We start from the raw sequence: 15,515 nt of genomic DNA on the forward strand, positions 1-15,515 counted from the left end.
AACCGTCTCGAGCCTCACTCGGAGCGTGAAACAACATACGCACCAGCTAGCAAGACGACGCAACACCACACTAGCTTACAAGAAAAAGAAGAAAAAAAAAACCATCGCCATCCGTCCACCCGGTTCGGTATTCCGGTTTTTCGGAGGTCCCTCATTTGCGGGAGCGCGCGTCTCCGGTGCGCCTGAAGGGAGGATTAGCTCCGGTTTTGGACTTTTACTTTCGTTCCGATCCGGTGTAATACGATTTATATGTAGATGTAAGCTCATGCGTTTTTTCACGTCGTCTTCTTTTTATATTTTTGATCACATACACACACACACTCTCACACATAAACACAGCTTAGCGCCAACGTTAAATCAGCTGCTAGACAGCGGCCCACCATGTTGTACTCCGTGCCCCGTGGGTTGAACTTTCCTTCGACTGAAGTGGTCTCAAATTTCATCAAAACACTTGTCTTCGACGAAGGATCAAATGGAATGCACGTATCACTCGCACTCCCCTCTCACACACGTACCCCGTGTCACTTTTGGATGCTGACCGGCGCTGGAAGGTTACCGTGTCCCGATCGATCGATTGCATGGGAAGCGGATTTGCAAATTGATGCAAATCGCGCCCACCCCATGATGGTTGTTACCGTAGCGTATCCGGAATCACTGCTCTCCTGTGACCGGTTTTGGAAATGGTCTTTCGACACTGGGACCGGCTGATGATAACATAGCGCGTGTTTAGAAACGTGTTGTGTAAGCTCACCATTAGCAATTTTTAGTACGTTACCACTGCTCCGAACTTTACATTCACATTGTAACACAAATTTGAACTCATTCGCACCACAGAATATTCTAGTGCACTCCTTGCATAATGCCGAAAGTGAATGCACTTTACCGGTGCATCGTGTGGAGTACGTCTTTTCACACGACTGCACGATTCGCTTCTCTGCACGATAAATTCACTGCTGAACGCGGTATTCTGTTGTTAAATGTGTACTGTTTGCGAACGAAAACAAAACAACCGAAACCGCGAGCAGGGTTGCGCTTCTGCGATGCGAACCGCGCAACGGAAAACAACCGAATGTTGCGCACGGAGCGTGTTGCCTGTGCGCCAGGTTCGAGGCGTAGAGGTTCGCGCGAAACCGCTCCCACCGGTTGGTGCTCTGAGGGTGGTGCAAAGCGCCACCGCGGTGTATACAGGTGAACGAGCGCTCGCGGCTCTGCGGAGAGACTGTGGTACACGATCAACACACCACGGCAGCACTCACTCTCGCGGTTGCTGGTGATGCGGAATGGAAGTGATCTCGCACGTGGAACTCACGCAGTATCTGCAGCTAAAGTGCAATTTACACGTCGTTTGGAGGGAATTGGAAATTAGATTATCTAATTTGAAAAGTATAATTAACGTGGAAAAGTACACAACAAAAGTTGTAATAAAAGTAAAAACTTTTTAATAATAGAAAAAAAAATCACACAAACTGTACAACGGCAAAACATAAATGCGTATAAATGTTTGAAAGAAAATAGCCAAGTATGAAAGAAAATAGCAGCATAAATATGCAAAGCTACAAAAATAAAACAATTTAAGAAACAAAAAGATATCATAAAAGCGAAAGCAACAATTAAAAACGTTAGTCAATATGTAACAATCTGGATGAGTAATTGGACAAGGAGTAGTATTGGCTAGTATTGTATCCAACAACTCTAAAAGTTAAACAAAAAAATCGTCACTTGGATTGTGAAATAAAAACAAAAGGAGATGTTTTTGTTTTCAGGTCTTTTGGTCACCACATGTGCACATTCTTTTAATAAAAAAAAGATAACATATCTGTTAAATCTCTTCGTGTTTATGTGGTAGATGCATTTAATTGCACCAGATGCATGCTTTGCTTGTATCATCAAAAGGTTGGATCACAATTGATAGCAACCGGCATAAAATTTATTTTGCTTTTTTGCGTTTATTTCGTTCGCTTGATCTTGTTAATGCACGCAGTCCCAAACCTCAGTGACCGTGAGAAGCGCAATCCCATGATCGACTTTGAAGTTAACCTCGCGACACAGACGATAGAGTTTTGGTGTTCGAAAAGAAAAAAAAAAACTCCGATACCGTTTCCCATCAACTGCTCAAGTGCTTGTACGGACCCAGCAGCGGAGTTAAATGGAAAGTCTTTTACACAACACAACGACCCAAAGCAGGAATGATTGGTAGGAAATGTAGCAGAGTGAAGCAGAGACAGACGGTGAAGTGAAAGACGACCGATAAGGATCACTCGAGGAAGAAGGTAGCAAATGCGGCATCTGGTAAAATCTGGTGACACACTCGTTAACGCCTGTACTGGCTGAGTGTTATGCGTGTAGTGCGACGTCCGCTTCGGCAAGGGTTAAGTGTAGGCCGATCGTGTCACGATCGCGACAATGCATCAAGCAGAGCGGCAGATTGCATCAATGCGCCGAAAGAAATATTAATTGCTTCTTCGGGTACGGCAAGGGCGCGTTGCAGCAAATGGATAATTAATTTCCCCAGCAAAGAAGGCATGTCATTGTAGTTTAGTGGTTTGGTGAAAAACAAACGGACTTATAAAAGAATTTCTCTACTCATGTTAAACCGATTGTCGAAAAAATGCAAACAATCAGAAAATAGATAAATATCATAACGAGCGACCCAACACAACAATGCATCGTTTACACGAGCAAACAAACAATACACAGCACGGACACAAAATTGAGTTATTTCCATCGATGTCCGCGATATCAAATTGATGCCATGACCAAGATACACACAGTGTAGGGTGAATTAATCATCGTTAAAATCATCCCGCTCTTTTGTCACCTTTACACAACACAACAAACATTCATCACCGAACAAGGCGACAGTTTGACGATCGAGCAACCTAATGGAGCATTTCATGATGGTCTACTTTTTGAAGAAAAGGAAATCAACGAAAAATGTGAAATCGTCATGTACTATTAAATGGACCTATGAAAAAAATGAAATTACAAGTAGGAAATGAAAAATCAAACCTTTGATTAAACCATCCGAAGGGACTGTATGTTTCAATTCCTTGACACCATCAACGTTAGAAACAGTGACTGTAGTTGTTCAATAGTGCAATAGCTATGAAATCGGTCTTATTCGCATTTTTTTTATTCCAAACACTTAAACAAGTAACGGAAAACAAACGTATTATTTTTAATTTAGCTTTTATCCGAACAGGAAAACTCATTGTATCACAATTTCGTAACACACACTAAAAGTATTGTTGTAAGCTCATTAGACAAATTGATTAGATATTTTTGGAATGCTACAAATTACAAACAAAAAACCTATAAAATGCACTCAAATCGTGTGCCGGAAAAGTGTCACGAAAACTCATCAAATCGAATGAAAATATGGTTACGGTGTACGGTTTTATAGCTTTCATTCGATAGTGAACATCAACTAGCCAAAAGATCTCATCAGTGGTCGATCGTTTACGTTTGCGCTTCTCCTGCGGAATGTAGTTAGCACGAACAAATATCACCCAGCGTGCCCCTTCATGTGCAGCGAAACATTCTCCACCACAGAGTACAGCCAAATGGCCGGGGCAAATGGTCACGAACAAAATGCACCATGATTTTTATGTTTACAGTGTTTGTTTTATTGCATTTTCTTCCTGTCGTCACTTAAATGCTGGCTAGCAGCAGCAGCAGCAGCAGCGGTAGCTCTAGCCCCACTGCTTGGGATTGTGGTGTGAATTTGGGAAAGAAAAGCAACCAGCAGGCCGGCCAGCGAGCGCTCATTGCAGAAAAATAATCACCTGCACACTGTTACGATGCAGCACAGAGACAAATCTCCCGGTTTGGGATTGCACCTTAAATGTCTGGCATCCCGTCTAGTGCAGCAGAAGAAACTCCCCCAGCTACTCATCGCCGTCCGGGGAAGGACGCAACCCCACAAGCCACAAAAGCAACCGTGACGAAACGTCAGGTTTGGTTGAATTTCATTTATTTTGGTTTTGGTATGGGAATGTCTGGCTGTGTGTGTGTGTTTTGTTGGTTTTCTGGACAACTCCCGGCCTGGACACTTGAGAAAACTTTCTCCCCGAGCGGGTGGTGCATTTTTGTCGCTGTTTGTTTCCCTTTTGTTTTTGCTTTTTGCTCGCTTTGCTGTCCCTTCGCACAAGTGCATCGATGACGGGAGCGCAGTTAGTGTCTCTGGGCGAGAACAGTGTGGCACAAAAAAAGGTATAATTGTTTAAATATATTCTACCACAAGGTAGCTCCATTTAGTGGCTTCCTGATGATCAAACGTTAATTTTCTACGCAATAAACATTTGGATCAAAATTGGCTTTTGACTCACTAGAACATTATGTTCATCATTGTCGTAGTTTAAAAATCATCTGCATTTAATAGTATTGATTTGATCATAAAATATTAATGTAACACATCAAATTAAACTGAAAAATTCAATTTTTGCATTTAAAATGACCAACTGTCCTCTTGTCAAGCAGTGTTGGAATGCAGTCACTTGCCAAATCGAACGAAAGTTGAAATCATTTCTGCGTTCCAGGCTACGGCCTCTCTCTCCTCCTCTTTCTTTGTGCTCCTACCCCTCCATGCGGTACTCCTTCAGCACGTTTCGCTCACACGCCAAAGAGAAAAGGACACCTCCAGCGCTGCACGGGATATAAATCCTTCGCCCTGTCGCTTAATTTCTACAGATCACGACATCGGATGTCGCCCCGCGCATGGGTCAGTTCTGTGCCGGTGCTTGTTTATTTTCACCAGCTTCCCATCCCGACGTCGGGCTGCGTCATCGCCGCACTTTGCGCCCGCAGATCCCGGCGAGATCTTGTGGGAGTGGACCAGGTGAGGAGAACGAGCCGACTTTCGCTTTCAAACCCCTGTCACAGGTTTCAGCGCAGGCCCCTTTGTTCTCCTTCCTCCCGCGAGTGACATGTCCAAAATCAATTCTTCCGATCCGTTATCTCATCGCGCATTTCGATGCGATTTTCTTTCGCGGCTCTGTCCGATGCAAACGCTCTCCGTTTGTTTTGTTTTGTTGCTATCCCTTCTGGTTTGTGCTAGGTCCGTTTTCTCTTTCCAACCTCGACCCAATTGGCCATCCCATCCGGCTAAGCTTTTATTCATTCACATTCACAGCGTGCGTGGGCACATTCCACCCTGGCCGCTCTAATGTCGACCCGGTGCGACGTTTCGGGGAGCTCGATCGTTTAACAAATCTCAAACAGTCGTCCGAGGTAACTCCCAAGTCTGGCTGGACTGTCAGAAGAGGTGTGTGTGTGTGCTTGCGCATTAGATACGGCGAATGATCGCGGGCGCGCGCGCACTTTCGTACACACCGATCGTAAATATTTTGATAAATGGATGTCATTGGTGCCGACCGAAAACGTGTCCCTCTTCTCTTCCTTTTTTATTTAAACTCGTTTAGGCAGTGCAAAAAAAACGTACGACTGTCCCTAGATCGTTTGGATGAGATTGCAGATTTGCAGCGACCAGCCACCGCTGGGATCCAGTTTAATACATATCCACGTTTGTTACTCGAGCACAGCACACGCTGGAGATCCAGCAGGAACAGGTCGATCGCTCCCCACATTCTCCTCCCTTGTCTCGCCAGGGTGGTGCCGGTAAGTACACTTTGGGATGGAATTTATTCATCTTGGTGGGCTGCGTTGATCCCGATCGTTTGCAGGGTGATGTCGCGAGGTGCGAAACGTCCGAGCAGGAGGAGCGCGCGCGCGCGCGCCAGTCTGTGGGGGCCGGGCGACTTTCTCTCATTTGCGAGATTACGTAAAGATGACGTTTGGCAGTTTTCGCAAAACGAATGCTGTTGCGAACCCGTTGCGTCTACGTACGTCTGTTTAATTGAGTGTCCGGTTGCTCCGGACGGCCAGCGTGGTGTATAGTTGCGTCCAAATCCTTTGAGCGAAGCCCAAAAAGCGGAGCACCTTGTACTTTAGGGCGCGCGAACCAGTCCCCTCGAGCTTCGGTGCCTTTGCTCCAGTGGGCAGCTGTATCAGCCGGGTGCACAGTGACAGGAAATGTGTCGTTTTGAGCGTAACGGACGGATCCGTCTGTTCATTCTATGATAATTCAATCCGTGTCCTTTCGCACCGCGAGGAGTATGTGCATTTGAAAGCATAACGTAACAGCCAACCACAGATGGGGAACCGTGTTGAGTAAATGACCGGACCAGGAATATAAGGGAACGGCGTGACGAATTGAATGCGAGCAAACCCAGCGAACGCGTTTGCCTTTCTTTCTTTAATGATGTATTTTTATGAATGATTGCATTTAGCCCAGAAAAGTCATACATTTTTGTTTTGGTAAACATTACACAAATTTCGCCGAACTGAAGGCATTTTTAATTTCAAATTATGTTTTTCAAGGAGTGTTTTTCAAAATATGATCTATTGAACGTAATCTAAATATGTAAAGATTTCATAGCAGAACCAAAATACATCATTACATTTGCAACACAAAATCATTTTTCTCATACTTTTCAACTCCAATTCAAGCAATTGAACTAGCGAGAAATAGTGGACTTTAAAGAGTGGATAATGCTCTTCTATCATTATTGTTTGTTACTCGAACCAGTTTCAAGTTCCCTTTTACACGAGAGTCTTACAAACAGTTTACGGTTGAATTGTCTAGCCAAAAGAGAGAAAAAAAAAGAAAAACATCGCATAACTTTTTGCTTTAATGACTTTTTCCATATATTTTATTGCCCCTCATCACATCACGATTTCACTGGACTGTGTGATTGTTGTTATTATAATATTCCCACTCCTTGCCCGTCGACCGATTGTAAACACATTTCGACCGCTACAAACGAAAGGATTTAAATAAGAGCAAAAGTCAACGTCAACATATCCTCTCGACCTCTCGTGGCCGAGCGTGCGGAAAGAAAGAAAGCACCAGTATACACCAGAGCAGTCCGAGGCCGAGATATCGAGCTGGCAGCGTACAAATAAGCATCGAAAAATCATAAATAATCATCGAAATTCCACAGTCGTGCAAAAAGGTAGCGATCGCGCAGCAGGATGTCCGGTGCCTGGCCGCGCGTTCGAATGGGAAAGGTGTACCGAACGCCAAAAAACTTTTACGACCCTCCAGCTCCATTAGCGACGGGGACGCGGATCATCTGGATGATGATTTAACACATTTCGAATGTCCGTAAGGATTTTGCTTTTTTTTTTTGTTGGTAAGGTTGGTTTTGTTACTCGTAGGTTCAAAAGGTGATCAGACACATGATATGTTATATGCAGTGAAGGAAAAATTGAGAAGTAAACAATAAGGTTAAGTCGTAGAGCTTTTATTGGAGATCGGTTCGTTTTACAGTATTTCTATGGTAAAACTCTATTATGCAGCAAATAATATTCTTTTCTGTGACATTTTGCAACAAGTTTGCAACACGTTTGGATGTATTTTTGTGACTGATTATAGCTTTATTTTGATGTTACGAAATCGGTTAATTACAGTAAATGATTTACGGTGATCTTAATTTAGTTATTTTTTCTTACCTTTTGTTTGCACGGTATCCAATCAAAATGTTTTTATCCCCGCTGGTTTGTTTTAGTAGTACACGTTCTTTTTGTACAATATTTTCCTCACTTATTTTTCACTGTTCTGTATCTATGCAAAATTTTAACTTTCAACTGGTTCACACACATGCTTTTGAGCCACTTATCGATCATTGCGTTTTTGACTAGAACCTAAAATAAACATTTCGTAAAACACAACTTTTATATGAATTTCAATTGCAAAATCACAATGCCGTAGATGTTGAAAATTCACCAAAAACTTCACTGTATCGATAGTGTACAATTATAATTCAGCTTAAAGGTTTATTGTGAAGCGATCAACGGTCGATTCGGGAATGTGAAGTAAACCACAATCATAACATCCAGATCATATGACGCTCTCTTGTGTACAGCGAAGGAAATGAGGAAGTCATGCACAGAGCCCTCTAACAGCTTCAATCTGTAAAGCGGAAAGAAACATAATATTAGTTAAACAGTGATCAACAGAATCAAATGGAGATTAGGTGTAGACAAATGAAATCTACTTAAACAATGGAACAGATTGTAATAGAATAGGTTAAAATGGAACTATTCTGAACATTGTTATGCTATACTTAGAACGCTTTAATCTACCATAAAATAGAAAACTCTCACTGGATTAAAAAATAACAATCAGCTTAACCTATTACCGTTCAATTCCGTTACATTTATACAAGGGGGTGGTGTGCCTTACCCTGGAACGATGACCCCGTTATGGCGCTGCAACCTTTTGGGTGATGCACACCCGGGAGGGAGCAGGCATAAACAAACGAGATCACAACGAGAAGAATGCAACCGTACCGTTGTATGTAGTGGGATCATCCATGGTTTTGTTTTGTGTGTGTGTGTTTTTTTTCTTGCCCGTACCAGTTCACCCATATTTGCGGTCGTGCTTTTATTTTCTGTGCACCCTTGCTTCAACTTCCCGTAGCACAGCCAGGCCTCCCGTTACTAGGGGATGGTTTTTTCTCTTTAATCTACCACCCCACAGGTCTGATAATCCTCCCCAGAGGCCAGATAGAGATGGATCGACACACAGATAGAAAACGAGCGAGGGAGAGAGAAAGAGAGAGAAAAAATGCACATTAACTGCAACCCAATGCTACCGAGGCAGACCGCGTCAGTGGAACGGGACATTTCGGAATTATGCTTGCAACGCGCCAGCGTGCACTTTTGATTTCCCGTTCTACATTTTGCGGAGATAGAAGTCGCAGGAACGCGACGAGCAAAGCAAATGCTTGCACACAATGCAAGTAGGCAAAGGGAATGTGTCAAAGAAAGGTAGGAAAGGTAGTGCAATAATACGATAAAGCGGATAATTCTTTACACATACTAAGAATATGATCAACCAACACTGGCGGCTCCTCAACCGCAGCGAGGCAAACTCACTGGATGGGATAACAGGCCCCCCCCCCCCCCCAAAAGACAATTGGAGAGCGATCTAACGGCGCAACCCTGCAGCTGAAATGGTTCGATAAACGATGGCACAGAAGTGTATGCCATTGTAGTGTTATTTTTCAATGTCTCCCTTCAATCTGCTCTCATGTTTCCTGTCGCAGCTCATGTTTGCTCTAATGCTAAGGTGAAGTCATCGATGTATCATGTCATATTTTTATGCTTCTGTGAGTCCATATTTAGCTCGGGCTGTGCGTGGAATCACTATGCTAATGTGGATCGTCTGAGCTGAGCAGCGGGATGATGCGAAACTGGAGAAGCGTGGCTTCTGTTTGGATAGTATCGCATGTAACCTTCTGTTGACAAGCATGGAATTCTGGCTATAAATAGGGAGCGCTCTGTTTATGAATCTTTAAAACTGAATGAAACGCAACCGGTGCATGGAAGAAAGCATGTTTCGTATTTATTAATGCCAGAAAGTGCTGCATTGCAGACGTTTGCTTTCGTGTTGCAATTGGCTTTACAAGCTCATGTTTGGTGAACTAATTTTGACATGTAAGAGGTAGGAAATCATGTTCTTTTAATACATTCATCAATTAGTTAGGACGGGGAAGCGTAAATGGAAGAACCGTTCTTTGTGTGTACGTAATGGGTTAACGCTTCTTCAAGGCCCTTTGAGTATTATGTCTCATATGGGAAAAGCTGGATGGTCTGTTCTGCCCCTCAAAAATTTATGGTATGCTTTTTACTTAATTAATTTAATTTTGTAATAAATATATTTATAATTCCGAAATCGAAAATTTAAATATGGTAATGTGCTTTAAGCTACAGTGCAAGAAATCCAACAAAAAAGTAACATCAAATTTCATCGGCATTTAAATTTCCAAAGCAATCGAATGACAATACGAAATATAAAAACCTTGCATGAAAGTGGAAAGCGTCTGTATCTACATTTCACGGAATTCTCTCATCCCAAATTTCCTCGCTAAAGGGACGCGTGCGCGCGCCCAACATAAATCATGATCGAGCTAATCGTGCCCAAAATGGACCGCTGCGGCCTCACTGTACCACCGCTCTCCGCCCCGTCCAACGGGCGTGTTTTACTGGCAATTAATGGGAGCTTGATTTATGGGTAGGGTGTGGTACCGATCGCACGTTCCCATCGGCCACTGGGCCACCGTGTCACCACAACCTTACTGATTGGTGTGGTAAACCAACCATAAAGAGAGGAGCGAGGAAAAAGAAACGAAGAAATTGTAAAACAACATACAACCACAGGAAAGAAACAAACTATGTCACTTGACATTTAACTGCAGCGACCAATTCCGCTCGTCGGCCGCCAAATAGACGAGGTGCGTCTCCCGCGGGTGCAATGGGATGCAAATTACACGTCCTTCCCTCCTGCTCCTCCATCGAAATGGGGGGACACCGACCCGTTCCCGGAACAACTAAACAGTCGGCGTACTGTCCGTGGGGTGTGATGGTTTAGTTTTGACTCCAGCGCGACTGGGTGAATATTAATGTGCGATCATTGTCGGCGAAGCGAAAGTGCGGAGACGATCGGAACGTCTCGATCGATTTGGGTGGACGGGGAGGTAAGTTTGATTTATTCCGCCAACCCACCGCCTCTGTGACCATGAATGTCATACAAATTAGTTACCCAAAAAACAAACCTCGTAGGGTAGGGTGCGAGGAGGGTCAAAACCAACGAGCAGGGAAAGAAAACACAATTGTTTTGTTTGCTTCACCACCGTGTGTCGTTGACACTGCTACGCGGCCCGCTTTGGCACAGAAGTGAGAAGGTAGGTTTGTCTCGATGTTAAAATAAAACCCCGACATGTCATCTTAGTGTGCCATGTGCCGTAAAAGCAGGAAGCCCAAAATCCCCCCGCGTCCATACACCGATCGAGTGTGTCGATGTGAAATTGAGCACTCTCGATAATGCGTACACTGACTGTCACGGGCACACGGGGACGGCTTCACGGCCACGGACCAGTATTGCATGGGTTGAGCAGAGAGTTCCCATTTTCATCGTTGCCTGCCAGCTTTGTGACGTATATTTGCTTAAAACCCCGTCACACGCCGTCATCGCTTTCGTGGACAGAGACGCGATCGACGATCGAAACGAAAGTGTTTAGTTCGTTTGCTTCAGGGTTTGGGAGCACAAAAATGTTTGTAACGGAACGGATGTTGTACAAAAATGAAAATTAGAAACGACGAAATAAAACAACTAGTGACTTCACATTCAAACACACGCGGCCGATTGTTCGGTGGTAATGAAATGGAACAGTGTTTGCAGTGTCTGGTGCTGTGAATGCCAACCATGGAAGTGTGATCGAACGGTGCCAGTAACGTGCCAGTTAGTGGGCCGACCAATTTATATTTTAACGAAGATAATTAGACAGTTTTTGAAACTACATTAATCTGTTAAAGCAGATTTAATCTTCAACGTTCTAGAAGAGGTTCTCAAACGTAAAGTGTTGTGCGTGTCTGCGATCGCAGTTATGACGTTGTTTGTTGATTCAGCTGGAAGAATTAGCATGAAGATCTAGCAGAATCTTAGATGGCAAATTATTACAATGAGAGTTATTGCATGTAGCTTATTCGGGTGAGAATACTTTTTTGACGACTGTGAACGAGAATTTTTTTGTTATTTTTACTCTTTGAACTAGTTGAGCAAATGTTGTTTAAACATATTCTCGAAGATTCTTTCAATTCTTCTTAAATATTTGTTTAATATATTAACGAACTATGAAAAAAAATATTTTAAAAACTTTCTAAGCGTTATACGTTATTCCTAGTATCCGTGAATGAAAATATTGATGTCTTGTTTTACGACATGTATTTATTAAACTCTAAGTTTCATTAACTTGAGGATGGCGCAATATCCATCATCTCATACATGGCGAAATTATTGCACGATTTCATACCGATCGTAACATTTGAAACATCTCCCATTTCATTACATTTATAGCCAGTCTTTTCAACCACTATACGGCTTTGCTACGCAGCGTTACCATCCCACCCACCAAGGCACTGCTTATTGAAAGCAATTTTTATTAAAACAACCTCGCAGGAACGACCCAAGAAAAGGTGGGTTTTACGCTGATTGTAAGCACGTGTCGTGCAACGGCGGCAGAGAAGCGGCAAAACCACGCCACGATCGATGTTAACTACCGGCGGGTCATAGGGGAATAAATATGCAAATGCAGTGAAGATCGCTGCAGCGTGCAGTTACATCGCGCTCACATCATGCGCAGTGTGCACGATCATCATCACAGTGACCTGCAAGGGACGGTTGCGATTAGAGAAAAAAAAACTGGGCGGCAAGTAGCACAAATTGAGACCAATCGTAGGTGTGATGATGAAGGGAGGGATAAAACATAAAAACAATAGGATCGTTGCGTAAGACTTCCCCCCGCCCCCACCCCATTGCCACCCTTTGTACAGCATCCGCCATGGTAGCGATTCCTTGGGCGGCGACAGCAGGGTAGCAGCAAGTTATGGTTATGGTCAAATCTGTTTTCAAAAAATCCAAACTACAATAAATTTGTTTCTTCCCCTACCCTCGGTCCGGCCAGTTCCAGACTGAGAGATCATCCGGTTGTGTTTGGCATGCACTCAATTGGGATACGTGTTTGTGTGCATGTGTTGTTTGTAAGGGAAAATCAACATTGACGGTTTGCCTGTTAGGATGATAAATTGTAAATTGCACCAATTGCTTCACTGGACGGGGAGCGTAACCGAGAGGGCCCCCTGAATGTTAGGTCCGAGAGAGAGAGAGAGAGAGCGAGGGGCTGGAGGCGAGTGATCTGATCGGTGGTGGATTGCCGGGGTTGCAGGCGCCTGCCTTTTGCAAGATCAGCAGCCACAGCACAGCAACACAATCCACTACCCGGCAACCGTGCTGCGGCGCAACGCTTCGTTGAGCGCTAATCGATCCGTGACGGGATTCAAATTTGTAACGATTTTGTGGCTGCGTGTGGTGTGCTTTGCTTCCTTCCTTTCGCTGCCTGGCGTCTTGTGCTGGGTGTGGGGAGTGCCAGCGGAACAGAGCCATTTCTGCCAATTGACTGGCCGACCAGTCTTAGGCGCTCCGTTCGTACGAAGAAGAAGACGACAAGCGCCGCAAGTATGCGGAGATTGCGTGTTACAAATCGTTGTATGAGTTTGATCATAAGCCCGAGGCGTTACGAGTCAGAATGTCCACCGCCTGTCGCTTGGTTTCGTCGCACTAACAACTGCACACAGTGGCTGCAGTAGCTGTGCGAAGAACTCATGCATCGCCCAAGACGAGTTGTGAGGATTAAGTTCTCCGACAGCCCTCTCGCTGGCCACGGGGTGTCGTTAAGTGATGTAGGCGTTTCCATAAACCCTTCGGTTTTATGACACCCCACACAATGCCCTCGCCCTGTCACGTGACGTTCCGGTGTTACGTGTCTCTCTGAGAAAAGGGAATGCAAACAATGTTGCCCATCCAGGCGGTGCAAATTTTGTGCAACGAGCTTCTTGTGTCGCTAACGATGAATTGGTTGGTGGTAATAATTTCAATTCCTCATGAGTGTCACACAGCCACACGCCAAAGGAATCAAAAATTGTTTGTGCGATATTTGGTGTATCTTATAGGATTTACCAGTGGTCCAAGGAGTAACGAAAATGCGTCACCTTCAAACTCAACCCCGCTGCGATCGCGTTCCTGTGAGATCTTTAATTTCAAGAGCTCCTTACCGTTTCTCAATGTTGCTCTTTCACCGGCAATTTCCCTTGGTAATCGAAAAACATATCCAATGCCTTTAATTCATCCCGGAAGAGCCAGTGGACCACCCTGAAATGGCTGAAGAAGCACACTGGATGACGACATCCGTTTGGTGTGAACGTGAGGTCGTAGATTTGCGTTTCAGTTTCGAGATCTTCCCATTGGAGCATCTTTACTATCTACTGGTGGTCCATTTTCTAGTGCTCACGAGCTCCATCCGAGCATTGAAGTGTTTCCGCAATCCTAAATAACACTTTGGAGCATCGTGTAGCTGGTTTATTCGGCTTATGAGGTTTGTTACGCTGTAAACACACACACACGAAGTATTCAAAGGAATATATTTAACATCATTATGCTATGTAAGTGCATAAGCATGTTTAGAAACAAAGCAACAAAACACCATCTGTAGAATAAATATGCAGCAAAGTGCGATATAGCAAGCACACAGAAACATTCTTCTCCTCATATATGTGTCATTTGCTTTCGTTTCATTTTGCCGTATGCTTGAAATAAAAGATGATTGGTTTTTCAGCGTCACCCATCCAACAAATTGAATTCTAAACCGGGGAACCCGCGGGACTACCACCGTTGTGAGTGTCAACCCCCGTTCCGCTGCTGTAGCTCTAGTCGTCACGGACCAAGCCCTTGCCCTGTCGGTGACAGTCCACCGGCTTGTCACAAACCGTAAGATATGCAGAGGGCACACAACCGCGCTCGATGGTGGAATCAAATTTCTGCACAATAACAATTGGCCCATAAAATATAAGCGTCTTGCAAGAAGGCGCCTCCAAAGTGCAGCCCGCTTACATCATCCTTCCACCACTGTATAGACGATATCTACTCTTCTTGTGTTGGCTTGTGGTTCGCAGTACAAAGCTTTTCGTACTTCGGTGTACGCTTCATGGTAAATACAAGAATTTGACATTTCCAGATTTGGTCGGCATGCGCAATAGGGCACGGAACGATGAGTTGTTCTTCCATGCTGTCCGACGGTACCGTTTATATGGTGCTGTCATTTTTCCTCCCAACCTCAACAGCATGTGCAGGGAAGGGGTAAAGATGCATCGGTCGTGCGAAGACAGCGTGAAAAAAGCGTACACTTTTTCCTACTTATAGACGGTGCACTATTTGTAAAACGGCGCTCGTGAGCATAAGTCCATCAGCAATTATCGATCGGTACCGTAATGGGAATTGCCGGTGGAGGTTAACTTTAAGCGAGTGTCTCACGTGCACATTTTGATTAGTTTACCGCATGCTCACTACTTCGAATCATCAGCTAGCAAGGCGTTGGCTCCTACTGATAGTACACAGGACTATGGTCACATGGCACAATTCTACACAATGCACTGAGTTTGGCAATGCCATCAAACGATTTCAACACACACGTACTCAATCACTTTACTCCAATTGCTCCCCGAAACTCGGCGCAATGACACGGCACAATTTGCATCTTCCCAAATTTGACACTTTAACCTCTTCCGACCTGTGAAAAGAGGGGCGAGATGCAGGCACGTTGAAACAACGATTCACACTCCCGGCGCGACGCGTTGAGTTCGAACACGCGACTCTCCGATAACTCTCTGTTAGCCGTGGGTTGTCCCCGCGTGTACTGATTTGTACCAACCGGAACGGAACTTCCCACCGGAGTCCGCATCCAACGCCCGGTTTGACAGTTCCTGCGTGCGTGCGTGTGGGTCCCGCGGGAAAGACAGCTTCTGATGATGCTGGCGGCACACGCTACAACATGCAACAAGCCGATCGAAAGAACGCAAGAGAATGAGAGGATGCTGTGCGTTTGCCGTTGGCGAGTCTG

General features: G+C 44.5%; 1 protein-coding gene across 1 annotated transcript in view; it reads right to left on the reverse strand.

The window, feature by feature from the left end:
* Nucleotides 1-1,078, reverse strand: part of LOC121587865 (disheveled-associated activator of morphogenesis 1-like) — a 60,016-nt gene extending 58,938 nt beyond the window's left edge. The window contains exon 1 of the mRNA XM_041905101.1: nt 752-1,078. The gene's annotated coding sequence lies outside the window, so the exon portion shown is untranslated. The remainder of the gene's footprint in view (nt 1-751) is intronic.
* Between the last annotated feature and the right edge of the window lie 14,437 nt (nt 1,079-15,515).

Source organism: Anopheles merus, chromosome 2R (assembly GCF_017562075.2).
Source record: "Anopheles merus strain MAF chromosome 2R, AmerM5.1, whole genome shotgun sequence".
Taxonomy (NCBI): Eukaryota; Metazoa; Arthropoda; class Insecta; order Diptera; family Culicidae; genus Anopheles; species Anopheles merus.